We start from the raw sequence: 14,933 nt of genomic DNA, 5'->3' as shown, positions 1-14,933 counted from the left end.
GGTCGTGCATTATCTTGCTGAAATGTAGGGTTTCACAGGGATCAAATGAAGGGTAGAGCCACGGGTCGTAACACATCTGAAATGTAACGTCCACTGTTCAAAGTGCTGTCAATGCGAACAAGAGGTGACCGAGACGTGTAACCAATGGTGGTGCCATACCATCACGCCGGGTGATACGCCAGTATGGCGATGACGAATACAAGCTTCCAATGTGCGTTCACCGCAATGTCGCCAAACACGGATGCGACCATCATGATGCTTTAAACAGAACCTGAATTCATCTGAAAAAATGACATTTTGCCATTCGTGCACCCAGGTTCGTCATTGAGTAAACCATCGCAGGCGCTCCTGTCTGTGATGCAGCGTCAAGGGTAACCGCAGCCAAGTCTGCGAGCTGATAGTCCATGCTGCTGCAAACGTCGTCGAACTGTTCGTGCAGATGGTTGTTGTCTTGCAAACGTCCCCATCTGTTGACCCAGGGATCGAGTTGTGGGTGCACGATCCGTTACAGCCATGCGGATAAGATGCCTGTCATCTCGACTGCTAGTGATATGAGGCCGTTGGGATCCAGCACGGCGTTCCGTGTTACCCTCCTGAACCCACCGATTCCATATTCTGCTAACAGTCATTGGATCTCGACCAATGCGAGCAGCAATGTCGCGATACGATAAACCGCAATCGCGATAGGCTACAATCCGACCTCTGTCAATGTCGTAAACGTGATGGTACGCATTTCTCCTCCTTAAACGAGACATCATAACAACGTTTCACCAGGCAACGCCGGTCAACTGCTGTTTGTGTATGAGAAATCGGTTGGAAACTTTCCTCATGTCAGCACGTTGTAGGTGTCGCCACCGGCGCCAACCTTGTGTGAATGCTCTGAAAAGCAAATCATTTGCATATCACAGCATCGTCTTCCTGTCGATTAAATTTCGCGTCTGTAGCACGTCATCTTCGTGGTGTAGCAATTTTAATGGCCAGTAGTTTATAAAGTTCTGCTAGGGTGTCCGGACGTCTTTACAACTAACTGCTCTCTCCAAAGAAATGGAAGAGCTCTAGCGACTGTACTCTGTGACAGTTGAGAATCAAGTCTGTTCCTGTCCTGTTGCTCAAAACCTTCCGATAAACATCCGTTCCCCCCGAGGTTCTCGAATAAACCTATCATGACCAAGCAGTGGTTACCCTGCCAATCATACTTTCTACCATGGAGACCCAATCTTCCTCAACCAATCACTGCATTGCGGTACACATTCTGATCTCCAAAAAAACAGCACACAATGCCTGGAGGTCCTAAAGCCAAGGCCCTAGCGCGTTTCACAAGATGAGGCAAGTTTCCTAGTAAAAAAAAGAGCTCCGTCTCGTCGATAAAACGATTCAATGGACGCCGTGTTGTCGAGGCACAGAACATCTAAAAAACACGACATCTGGAGAAATTCATCGTCCCGTCTCACAAGGTACGCTATTCTTGTAATAAACACATTAGCCAGGCGCCGGCCCAACGCTGCTGTACTTGGACCGGCACACAGAATCAGGAGACCAAACCCCCCACCACATCCGCTCGCCAACAAAGCGGTTAGGCCAGCGCCGGGATGCCTGACGCCCCCAGTTTCTAAAGAAGTGTCATTTCGCATTCAGCCACGGCATTCCCAACCTATTGCTTGGCCGCTAGCGGAACAAGGCCGTCTGCCAGAATGTTGGCCCATACACCAGTGCCCTGCAGAGCCTATGGCCAGTCTCGGTGACTACAAAAGAATCCGTGGAATCGCTTGCTGCATGGGGAAAGTTCTGAAGGTTCTCTAGAGCCGAGTTTAATTCTACTACTGATACTCAAGTCATGCAAGTACTGTGAGATCAATCAGTGGTTGACCCTAACCCTAATAGTCCATCAGATTAATATCATCAGGGAAAATTTAGATAGACCAAAGGTGATTGAAATTGTACGATAATCACCTAAACAATCACCTTGAATGTGTAAATCATGAAATTCTGCTAGACAAGCTCAAGTATTGTGGCATGAGTGGGACAGTGCACGAATGGTTTAATTCGTACCTAACTGGAAGAGTGCAGAAAGTTGAAATAAGTAGTTCTCGTAACATGCAAAGATCAGCACATTCCTCAAACTGGGGAACTATCAAGAATGGGGTTCCACAAGGGTCAGTCTTGGGTCCTTTGTTGTTCTTATTATATATTAATGACTTGCCATTCTATATTCATGAAGAGGCAAAGTTAGTTCTCTTTGCTGATGATACAAGTATAGTAATCACGCCTGACAAACAAAAATTAACTGATGAAATTGTCAATACTGTCTTTCAGAAAATTACTAAGTGGTTCCTTGTAAACGGACTCTCACTGAATTTTGATAAGACACAGTACATACAGTTCCGTACAGTGAATGGTATGACGCCATTAATAAATATAGATCGTAATCAGAAGCATATAGCTAAGGTAGAATATTCCAAATTTTTAGGTGTGTCCATTGATGAGAGATTAAATTGGGAGAAACACATTGATGATCTGCTGAAACGTTTGAGTTCAGCTACTTATGCAATAAGGGTCACTGCAAATTTTGGTGATAAACATCTTAGTAAATTAGCTTACTACGCCTATTTTCACTCATTGCTTTCATATGGCATCATATTTTGGGGTAATTCATCACTGAGGAATAAAGTATTTATTGCACAAAAGCGTGTAATCAGAATAATAGCTGGAGTCCACCCAAGATCATCCTGCAGACATTTATTTAAGGATCTAGGGATATTCACAGTAGCTTCTCAGTATGTATATTCTCTTATGAAATTTGTTATTAACAACCAAACCCAATTCAAAAGTAATAGCAGTGTGCATAACTACAATACTAGGAGAAAGGATGATCTTCACTATTCAAGATTAAATCTAACTTTGGCACAGAAAGGGATGAATTATACTGGCACTAAAGTCTTTGGTCACTTACCAAATAGTATCAAAAGTCTGACAGATAACCAACAAGTATTTAAGAAGAAATTAAAAGAATTTCTGAATGACAACTCCTTCTACTCCAGAGAGGAATTTTTAGATATAAATTAAGGAAAAAAAAGAAAAAAATATTTAAAAAAATAAAAAAAAAATTTAAAAAAAATAAAGTTGTTATATTAACTTAAGTATGTTGTTAAATTAACGTAATTATGTCATGTATTGGAAAATTTGACTCGTTCCACATCATTACGAAATATCGTATTCATGATCCATGGAACTAGTATTAATCTAATCTCTAATCTAATCTAATCTACAAAATGAAATGGGAAGTGCCTGACAGGTATTACCATAGCAGTGGCCTGCCTGAAAGGCACTGCCATCTTTCATCAGTGATGGCCATGTGTTGGTTAGGATGCCACTTGAGGGCATGTAACCAAGCTGTCCGTGTGCTAGACACACTTGACCTACACCTAGAGTGATGACTTGGGGTGCGATTTCGTGTGACAGCAGGGGCACTCTCGGGGTTATGACATGCATCCTAACCACATATTTGTATGTCATTCTGGTGATTCAATCTGTTGTGTTGCCATTCACGAACAGTATACCAGAGGGTGTTTTCCAACAGGATGACGCTCGCCTGCGTGCTGCTGTTGTAACCCAACAAACTCTACAGAGTGGCAGCATGTTTCCTTGACCTGCTCAGTCACCAAATCTATCTCCAGTTGGGCACATATGGGGCATCGTTGGATGACTACTCCAGCATCATCCAAAACAAGCATTAACTGTCCCTGTACTGATTGACCAAATGCAACAGGCATGGAGCTCCATCACACAATCTAACATCTGGCACCTGCACAACACAATGCATGCACGTTTGCCTGCTTGCATTGAACATTCTGGCAGTTTAGTTGGTTATTAATATACCAGCATTTCCATTTACATTGAATTATCTCATGCTTACATTAACTTGTGGTCTTGCAATGTTGGTTACATAAGTATGTTACCTACACAAACGTATTCCCAAAATTTCATTATTAAACATTAATTATTGTTTGGTGTTGGAATTTATTTGTCAGTTTAGTTTGTGATATCATGTTTTGATACCATGCAATGGATGTCAACATTGACAACAGAATTGCAAGCTTCCGTCAGATGCTGATAGCGGTTGTGTGGGACCCAATGGATCATGACCACTGAGTCACACCCCCAGTGGCTCTGGACTACAAGCGCACTCTACCTCTGCAACATAGGATAGCTGGGAGCAGCGACTCAGCTCACTTATACTTTGAGTCCTTTTGCTACGTGATGCTATGCAGACGGCACCTAGTCACGGCTCTGACTCCATCATTCGTAATTTCAGAGAGCCTCATTTTTGCTGAAACTGAAAGCTGGACTCTATCTCTTTTTGCATTATTTGTATCGAGTCAATGCCTACTTGCAGAAATACAAGTTAAGTAAATCTTCTGTATCCTGTGTTAATTTGTTCAGTAATCATTCCTGTTCCTGTCCAGCTTTCTTGCGACGACGGTTGCCAGTCCACTCCGTAGCCGACGTCTCGTTACTATATTGTGCAAGGCTGTACACACATATTTAACATATTTCTCTCACATTTGAACACGTATTTTACGTGTATCTCCAGCAAATTTTGCCCCATAATTTCACTTTCACAGAGCTGATGATGTCACATCTCCTGAAATATGTGTCTTACAGTTATATTTTTTTGCGTGTACATTCAGTGATATAGTAAACTATGGATATACCATATGTGAAAACTTTCTGCAAAATGTGTTGCGAATACAGTTACTAGTAAAGAAGTACCGTAATATACCAGTAATATATTAAAAGGTCAAGCTTGATACAGTATGAACAGTGGAAATGTAGTAAGTAATAAACCTTAGTGTGTGTGTGTGGAGGGGGAGTACCAGCGAAAAGTCTTGTAATGGTGTGAAATTATGTATAGAACTTGTTACAAGTCACTAAGTGCTCTCATTCTCAAATACTGGGTGGATGTAGTCTGGATAATTGTGCGTTGTGATCTTTCCAGACAGTAAGCGGTATATATACACACACAGTTCTGTTGAAATCGATCCAGTGGTTTAGGAGATGTGGAACATACATGCACACACTTTCGTAATATACACACATCAAAAAAAGTTTTGCATCTACATCTATATACATACTCCGCAATCCACCATACGGTGCGTGGCGGAGGGTACCTCGTACCACAACTAGCATCTTCTCTCCCTGTTCCACTCCCAAACAGAACGAGGGAAAAATGACTGCCTATATGCCTCTGTATGAGCCCTAATCTCTCTTATCTTATCTTTGTGGTCTTTCTGCAAAATATAAGTTGGCGGCAGTAAAATTGTACTGCAGTCAGCCTCAAATGCTGGTTCTCTAAATTTTCTCAGTAGCGATTCACGAAAAGAACGCCTCCTTTCCTCTAGAGACTCCCACCCGAGTTCCTGAAGCATTTCCGTAACACTCACGTGATGATCAAACCTACCAGTAACAAATCTAGCAGCCTGCCTCTGAATTGCTGCTATGTCCTCCCTCAATCCAACCTGATAGGGATCCCAAACGCTCGCGCAGTACTCAAGAATAGGTCGTATTAGTGTTTTATAAGTGGTCTCCTTTACAAATGAACCACATCTTCCCAAAATTCTACCAATGAACCGAAGATGACTATCTGCCTTCCCCATAACTGCCATTACATGCTTGTCCCACTTCATATTGCTCTGCAATGCTACGCCCAAATATTTAATTGACGTGACTGTGTCAAGCGCTACACTACTAATGGAGTATTCAAACATTACAGGATTCTTTTTCCTATTCAACTGCATTAATTTACATTTATCTATATTTAGAGCTAGCTGTCACTCTTTACACCAATCACCAATCACCTCCGTTCTGAGAGTTCCGGAACCTGTACAGAAAATTGGAGTAGAGATCAACATAAACATCATTTCTGCCCTTTTTATTGCTCATAAAAACCACACATTGCATGTTGTACCACCATACAGCGAGACCTTCAGAGGTGGTGGTCCAGATTGCTGTACACACCAGTACATCTAATACCCAGTAGCGTGTCCTCTTCCATTGATGCATGTCTGTATTCGTCGTGGCATATTATCCACAAGCTCATAAAGGCACAGTTGGTCCAGATCATCCCACTCCTCAACGGAGATTCGGCGTAGATCCCTTAGAGTGTTCGGTGGGTCAAGTCGTCCATAAACAGCCCTTTTCAATCTATCCTCAGCATGTTTGATATGGTTCATGTCTGGAGAACATGCTGGCCACTCTAGTCGAGCGATGTCTTTATCCTGGAGGAAGTCATTCACAAGATGTGCATGATAGGGGCCCGAATCGTCATCCTTGATGACGAATGCCTCGCCAATATTCTGCTGATATGGTTGCACTATCGATCGGAGGATGGCATTCACGTATCGTACAGCCTTACGGCACCTTCCATGACCACCAGCAGCATACGTCAGCCCCACATGATACCACCCCAAAACAGCAGGGGACCTCCATCTTGCTGAACTTGATGGACAGTGTGTCTAAAGCATTTAGCCTGACTGGGTTGCCTCCAAACATATCTCCAACAATTGTCTGGTTGAAGGCATATGTGACACTCATCGGTGAAGAGAACATGATGCCAATACTGAGCGGTCCATTTAGCATGTTTTTGGGCCCTTCTGTACCGTGCTGCATGGTGTCGTGATTGCAAAAATGGACCTCGCCATGGACGTCGGGAGTGAAGTTGCGTTTCGTGCAGCCTGTTACGCACAGTTTGAATGGTAACACGACGTCCTGTGGCTGCACAGAAAGCATTATTCAACATGGTGGCTTTGCTGTCAGGGCTCCTCCGAGCCATAATCCGTAGGTAACTGTCATTCACTGCAGTAGTAGCCCTTGGGCAGTCTGAGCGAGGCATGTCATCAACAGTTCCTTTCTCTCTATATCTGTTTCATGTCTGAACAACATTGCTTTGGTTCACTCCGAGACACCTGGACACTTCCCTTGTTGAGAGCCCTTCCTGGCACAAGGTAACAATGCGGACATGATCGAACCATGGTATTGACCATCTAGGCATGGTTGAACAATGAACAACATGAGCCGTATACGTCAATTATGCCAAAATAGGTGGGAGTGAAATATGTAGGCCTACTGCAGGATCGTATAGGCCTAACATTTTTCAAACAGAAAGAAAGTAGACACCACTAGATTTGTGCCTAAAACACAATTTTTATTCTTTTCGTTCTAGACACATGAGAAACATGTTAATTCCCATCAGGTTCGTTTCTTCTGATCCTTAACCTTGTGCCGTATTCTTTCACTCTCATACTTTGTGATCTTCTTCTCCTTTGCCGATGATGATTTGGCAGTGGGTCCAATTCTGTCCTGGAAAGCTGCAAAAGCCTCAATTTTTTATTTGAAAATCACTCAGTTGTAAACCTTTGGTTCCTGTATTTCCATTATTCTGAAATCTCTCTGTACCTCTTGGTTTCAGTTTACTTTGATTCTATTGATTACAAGAAACTGATTGTTTGATGTGTGAACCTCCCCTGTTTCATTCTAAGGATGTTTCCAAAGAAATGATTCAAATGGCTCTAAGCACTATGGGACTTAACATCTGAGGTCATCAGTCCCCTAGACTTACAACTATTTAAACCTAACCAACCTAAGGACATCACACACATCCATGCCCGAGGCAGGATTCAAACCTGCAACAGTAACAGCAGAGTGGTTCCGGACTGTGTCCGAAGAACATGCTCCTTCTTTTACTGATGATGTCTGAGATTGTCTTTATATAGGTATACAGTTCTTGATTTGTTGAACTTCTCTATTGACAGTCTCCTGTGCTTCAAGATCCAATTATCCTCCTTAGAATTCATCATTCCACAAGTTCTAATCTCATAAGTACTCCTGTTATTACAATGTTCAGAATCTCTGCTGTGTATAAGGCTTTAGCCTGGATCACTGTGTGGTACTGTCTCAGGTTTGCATTGATTGAAACATTCTTCTTACTGTAGACGTTCATTGTTACTTTTTACCAGTATGCTAAATTAATTTTGTTTATTTGTGCTCCTGATGCTTCTTTTCTATCAGACCAGTTTCTCCTCAGTACTTAAATCTCTCTGCCTTCAGAATTTTCCCTCTATCTATGAGGGTTGCCCAGAAAGTAACGCATCACTTTTTTTTTCAACAATTCTTTATTGAAAATAATGAGAATTACACACACAATAGAATGGTGTTTTGTCTACACACCCTATTTTCCATGTAATCTCCATCCCATTCAATGACCCTCCTCCAGCGTGAAACAAGGGCCCAAACCTTGTCCTGATGGCGGAGCCAGTGCTTCACTGTGTGAATCACCTCCTCATCGTCCTCAAAATGTCTTCTCGAGTTGTAATGCGTCCGTCCTCGTGAATGACAACATCAGTTCACTGTAACATGTAAGGTGCGACAGCCATGGATGGTCTCTCCGACCGCTGTAAATCATGGAGCTTCACCAAACCGCCTTCTGATGACTTCACCCTCCTTGCCCAACAAGCAACTGTACTTCTGTCGACAGCAGTTGCTCCATAGACTTTGCAGAAGTGTTTGTGAATATTCCCCACAGTTTCTTTCTCTGCAGTGAGAAATTCAATGATGGCACATTGCTTGTAACATACATCACCTACAGGCGCCAAATTGAAACTGTCCTGCAGCTATGCTATCTGTCAGAAATGACATAAACTTCGCACGTTACCTCAGGAGACTTCAGATCGTACATACATAACGTTTCGCATTTGTAGCACTGTTTTCGGTTGAGAAAAAAATGCGGTGCATTTCTTTCTGGGTAACCCTCATATTGTCATCCAATAGGAGCCGCTTTGATGTTTGTCATACACTGTGTCCTCACGTATTGATCTGTAGGCCTGCTTTAACCACTTGTCTCTGTAGTTGCTTGATTTGGTTAACTGCCTCTCCTAATGATTCCGACAATTTAACCATATCTGCGAATGTTAGACAACCTATCCATATTCCTTTTTTCTTGCATCCCAGTCGTATTCCACCCTTTCCTTTCATTTCCTGTCACCATTTCCTGATTAAGTATACAGTTAAAGACCAAAGGTGAGAGACCGTCTCCCTATCTGATCCCGGCTTTGATCTTGAAGATCTCTGAAAACTTTCCTCTGAACTTGACCTTGACTGTTGTGTTGTTTAAGGTCTGTTTAATCTGTTTTTCTGCATAATTTCGTCTCCCTCAAAATTTGGAACATTGTTCACTTGTCTACCAAAGCACAGGCTTTCTTGAAGTCTGTGAATGTGGCCATGAAATCCTTTCTCCGCTGTGTTTGATACCGGTGTTTGATACCTGTACCCAATTACCACTTTCAGTTCAGATTTTTTCTGTAAATGCTCTTTCCTTCCTGAAGCTTCCTTAGTATTAACAGTTTGTGGATTCCATTCTTTTCAGCAATGTTTTCGAGAATATCTTAATGCTCACTAGCATTATCGATATTCATCTGTAGTTCCAAGGCTCAGGTTTAGATTCTTTTTTGTGTATGGGATGTATTAGTGTTGAAACTTCCTGGCAGATTAAAACTGTGTGCCGGACCGAGACTCGAACTCGGGACCTTTGCCTTTCGTGGGCAAGGGCTCTACCAACTGAGCTACCCAAGCACGACTCACGCCCCGTCCTCACAGCTTTACTTCTGCCAGTACCTCATCTCCTAGTGTATTAGTGTTGACATCCATCATTCTGGAAGCTGCTTTTCTTCCTAAATTTTACTTGTAAGCTGTGTCAGTTCGATTATCGTACTTTCGTTAACGTACTTACAGAACTCTGAAATGATCACATCTTTCCTAGGAACTTCATTATTTTTCAAGGTTTTTATGATGTTCCTCATCTCTTCTTGATGGTTCTAATCTCTTCTTGGTGGTTGTGAGTCAGTATTTTGTTCTTCGTGGTTACATATGAATATCTGAGATCGGGTTTCAAAGTTTAGGAGCCTTTCAAGCTACTTGTACAATCTGACCTTTTTTCCATGTTAACATATACTATCATTCATTCTTTGTTATTATAGCTGAGGTTTGAGAGAACATATTTACTTAAGTTGGTCTTGAATGTTCAATAAAATTCTTGCATATCGATTTTTCGGTAGTCCTCTTGTACTTGAGTTAATAGTTATTGAGAGTTGTTAGACCTCCATTGGCTCACTGACATTGTCTCTGAGAACAGTGGATTGGTCACCACCTGGGGCAGTGCTCTCTGAGCTAACTTGCCATCATGCTGAATCGAATGATGTCTGTTGGGGGTCGACACATAGACGTCATCAGGATTACAGCTGACATGGTTAGCCTCAGAGGCTCTTGAGATATGGTCTGGCTGCTTATGGCTTCTTCAGGGGCCAACCGTCCACCTTTATCCAGGACTGGAGTCAGCAGCACCACATCCAGATATTCATTCCACCCAGAATTTCTCATTTCTGTTTGTTTCTTTGTGTTAACGTTAATTTTTTTCTTTTCGGTCTTGGGAAATGGGGTGTCAGAATGTACATGCATCAGTTTCAATGTCTCTGATTAACAGCATGTGTAAAAAATTATGATGTCTGCTTAAATTTTGTAACTTGATTTTTCTAATGTTAATCGAATGTATTTCATTGGAATATAAATATTTCCGTCTTTGCTTGTGAACTTCATTTCTAATCAGAATTATTGTAATTTTGCCTGCAAGTCCATTTTTAGGATGAAGCTCTAGTACTTGATTACATGCCAAGAAATGTATACATGCTCTTGCTTACATAAACAATTGTGATGATTTTTAAGACGGTATACTGGAACCGATAGCTAAGTGTAACAAAACTGTGCACTGACCACCGAGGGGAAATATTTCATTTGGTTACTAGGGACTACAAGCAAACCCCCCATCAGATATAGAATAGAACTCCCACGTTTAAAATACACTCCTGGAAATTGAAATAAGAACACCGTGAAGTCATTGTCCCAGGAAGGGGAAACTTTATTGACACATTCCTGGGGTCAGATACATCACATGATCACACTGACAGAACCACAGGCACATAGACACAGGCAACAGTGCATGCACAATGTCGGCACTAGTACAGTGTATATCCACCTTTCGCAGCAATGCAGGCTGCTATTCTCCCATGGAGACGATCGTAGAGATGCTGGATGTAGTCCTGTGGAATGGCTTGCCATGCCATTTCCACCTGGCGCCTCAGTTGGACCAGCGTTCGTGCTGGACGTGCAGACCGCGTGAGACGACGCTTCATCCAGTCCCAAACATGCTCAATGGGGGACAGATCCGGAGATCTTGCTGGCCAGGGTAGTTGACTTACACCTTCTAGAGCACGTTGGGTGGAAGGGGTACATGCGGACGTGCATTGTCCTGTTGGAACAGCAAGTTCCCTTGCCGGTCTAGGAATGGTAGAACGATGGGTTTGATGACGGTTTGGATGTACCGTGCACTATTCAGTGTCCCCTCGACGATCACCAGTGGTGTACGGCCAGTGTAGGAGATCGCTCCCCACACCATGATGCCGGGTGTTGGCCCTGTGTGCCTCGGTCGTATGCAGTCCTGATTGTGGCGCTCACCTGCACGGCGCCAAACACGCATGCGACCATCATTGGCACCAAGGCAGAAGCGACTCTCATCGCTGAAGACGACACGTCTCCATTCGTCCCTCCATTCACGCCTGTCGCGACACCACTGGAGGCGGGCTGCACGATGTTGGGGCGTGAGCGGAAGACGGCCTAATGGTGTGCGGGACCGTAGCCCAGCTTCATGGAGACGGTTGCGAATGGTCCTCGCCGATACCCCAGGAGCAACAGTGTCCCTAATTTGCTGGGAAGTGGCGGTGCGGTCCCCTACGGCACTGCGTAGGATCCTACGGTCTTGGCGTGCATCCGTGCGTCGCTGCGGTCCGGTCCCAGGTCGACGGGCACGTGCACCTTCCGCCGACCACTGGCGACAACATCGATGTACTGTGGAGACCTCACGCCCCACGTGTTGAGCAATTCGGCGGTACGTCCACCCAGCCTCCCGCATGCCCACTATACGCCCTCGCTCAAAGTCCGTCAACTGCACATACGGTTCACGTCCACGCTGTCGCGGCATGCTACCAGTGTTAAAGACTGCGATGGAGCTCCGTATGCCACGGCAAACTGGCTGACACTGACGGTGGCGGTGCACAAATGCTGCGCAGCTAGCGCCATTCGACGGCCAACACCGCGGTTCCTGGTGTGTCCGCTGTGCCGTGCGTGTGATCATTGCTTGTACAGCCCTCTCGCAGTGTCCGGAGCAAGTATGGTGGGTCTGACACACCGGTGTCAATGTGTTTTTTTTCTATTTCCAGGAGTGTAGCTTCAAACGTCTGATTACTCTACTAATATGTAAATGTCTCGAATACAGGGCGTTAAGCATGCAAACGACAAAAGGTTTAGAATAAGTTTGAAATTACGTTTAATGTTTGTTGGAAATCGAAAGTAGTTTCATTAGCAAAGACTGGATGATAGTGTAGGGTCTGGGAAATTTTCTCTTCCTTTTAAGCAAGAGCTAGTTTTTCACATTTCTCAATGTACATTGTGTGAAAAAAATGGCACACTTTTTAAAGGTTTTCAATTCACTCAAGATTTATTATTGCTACAGATTATTACGTTTACAGATCAATAGCATAAGCGTTTCTGAGATACCAAGTATCTATCCACCTGTAGCCTCCACAGATGGCATTGCAGGTGCCGACTCTGACATCCAGTCAACCGTACAGATGGCGGATACTGTCCTGAGATATGGTATGCTACGCCTACTCGACCTGTTAACGTAGTTCTGTAAGAGGTTTTCGTTAACGAGTCGGACAAGTCACTTATCATCCCATCATATTCCACACATGCTCGATTGAAGACACGTCCATACATCATGCTGTCCAGGAAAGTCGCTGCATGTGTTGCATAGCACGTTGAGTTTTACGGGCTGTGTGTGAGCAGGCAGTATTCTGTTGCAACAACACATCACCTTCCTATTGCAAAAACGGCAAGAGAACGTGTGTAAGAACATTCTGCACGTGCCGTGTGCTGGTTGTGTCTCCTCCAGAAATACCAAAGGTGAACGAGAGTTCTAGCTTATCACGCCCCAGACCATGATACCTAGGGTCAGCCAATGTGTCTTGGACGAATGCTCCCTAGGAGATAGTGCACACCAGCTCTACATTGTATGCACAAACGAAAAACACTTGTGCACAGGCAGAATCCTGAAGGCCACAGCGCGCCATTCCATCTTCTGAGTGATCTTCTGACGGCACCAGTCAAGCCATGCACGTCGATGCCGTTCTGGGCTCACAAGCCCTCTTATGTGTACTTTGGTAGCTGTACGAGCTGCCTTTATAATACACTGAAGAGCCAAAGAAGCTGTTACACCTGTCTAACACTGTGTAGGGCCCCCGCGAGCACGCAGAAGTGATGCAACACGGCATAGCATGTACTCGAATAATTTCGAAGTAGTGCTGGAGGGAACTGACACCGTGAATTCTGCAGGGCTATCTGCAAGGCATTCAGATATGCTCAATAACGTTCATTTCTGGGGAGTTTGGAGGCTAACAGAAGAGTGTTCCTGGAGCCACTATGTAGTAATTCTGGACGTGCAGGGTGTCGGATTGTCCTGCTGGATTGCCTAAGTCCGTAAGAATGCACAATGGACATGAATGGAAGCAGGTGATCAGACAGGATGCTTACGTACACGTCACCTGTCAGACATATCAGGGGTCCCATATCACTCCACCTGCACACACCCCACACCATTACAGAGCCTCCACCACCCAACCTCCACAACCATCTCGATGCTCGGAAGGGTACAATTTGATCGCTTTCAATCTCACTCGCTTGGTTGTAGGAAGCATGAGTGCACCTCCGTGGCACTGTGCCTGCTTGCTTCACACGTTTGCACCCCACAATGCTGTGAGCATTCCCTATTAAAAAGTAGACACGATGACGCTCTGTAGGTATGTCCTACCCTATCTGTTGGCCGACGACGCTGAAACCATTATCAATACAGCTGCCATACCACAGGTGTCAATGCTGTCATCGTATCAAATTTGGCATCGTCTTTCCAGATGCATATGATGTCATATCTCCTTAACTACCGTATGTTTCGTACAGTTACATAATTTTGTAAGTACATTCAGTGATAGGTGTGGATACCACCTGCAAAATGTGTTGTGAACCGAGTTAGTAGTAAAGAAATAATAAATTAAAATGTCATGGTTAATGTTGAAGTTTTACAGTATGGACACCAAAAATGTAGTAAGCAATAAACTTTTTTGCTTTCATTATTTTGCGGGTGATGTCAGCGAGAAAAAGTTTCATATAGGTAGGAATTACGTGGAAAGTTCGTTGAAACTCACAATGTGCACGGCTTTTCGCAGATGATGCTGTAGTATACAGAGAAGTTGCAGCATTAGAAAATTGTAGCGAAATACAGGAAGATCTGCAGCGGATAGGCACTTGGTGCAGGGAGTGGCAACTGTCCCTTAACATAGACAAATGTAATGTACTGCGAATACATAGAAAGAATGATCCTTTATTGTATGATTATATGATAGCGGAACAAACACTGGTAGCAGTTACTTCTGTAAAATATCTGGGAGTATGCGTACAGAACGATTTGAAGTGGAATGATCATATAAAATTAATTGTTGGTAAGGCGGGTACCAGGTTGAGATTCATTGGGAGAGTGCTTAGAAAATGTAGTCCATCAACAAAGGAGGTGGCTTACAAAACACTCGTTCGACCTATACTTGAGTATTGCTCATCAGTGTGGGATCCGTACCAGATCGGTTTGACGGAGGAGATAGAGAAGATCCAAAGAAGAGCAGCGCGTTTCGTCACAGGGTTATTTGGTAACCGTGATAGCGTTACGGAGATGTTTAATAAACTCAAGTGGCAGACTCTGCAAGAGAGGCGCTCTGCATCGCGGT

This window comes from Schistocerca americana, chromosome 7, assembly GCF_021461395.2.
Source record: "Schistocerca americana isolate TAMUIC-IGC-003095 chromosome 7, iqSchAmer2.1, whole genome shotgun sequence".
NCBI classification, from domain to species: Eukaryota; Metazoa; Arthropoda; class Insecta; order Orthoptera; family Acrididae; genus Schistocerca; species Schistocerca americana.
This window is presented reverse-complemented; position numbering follows the sequence as displayed.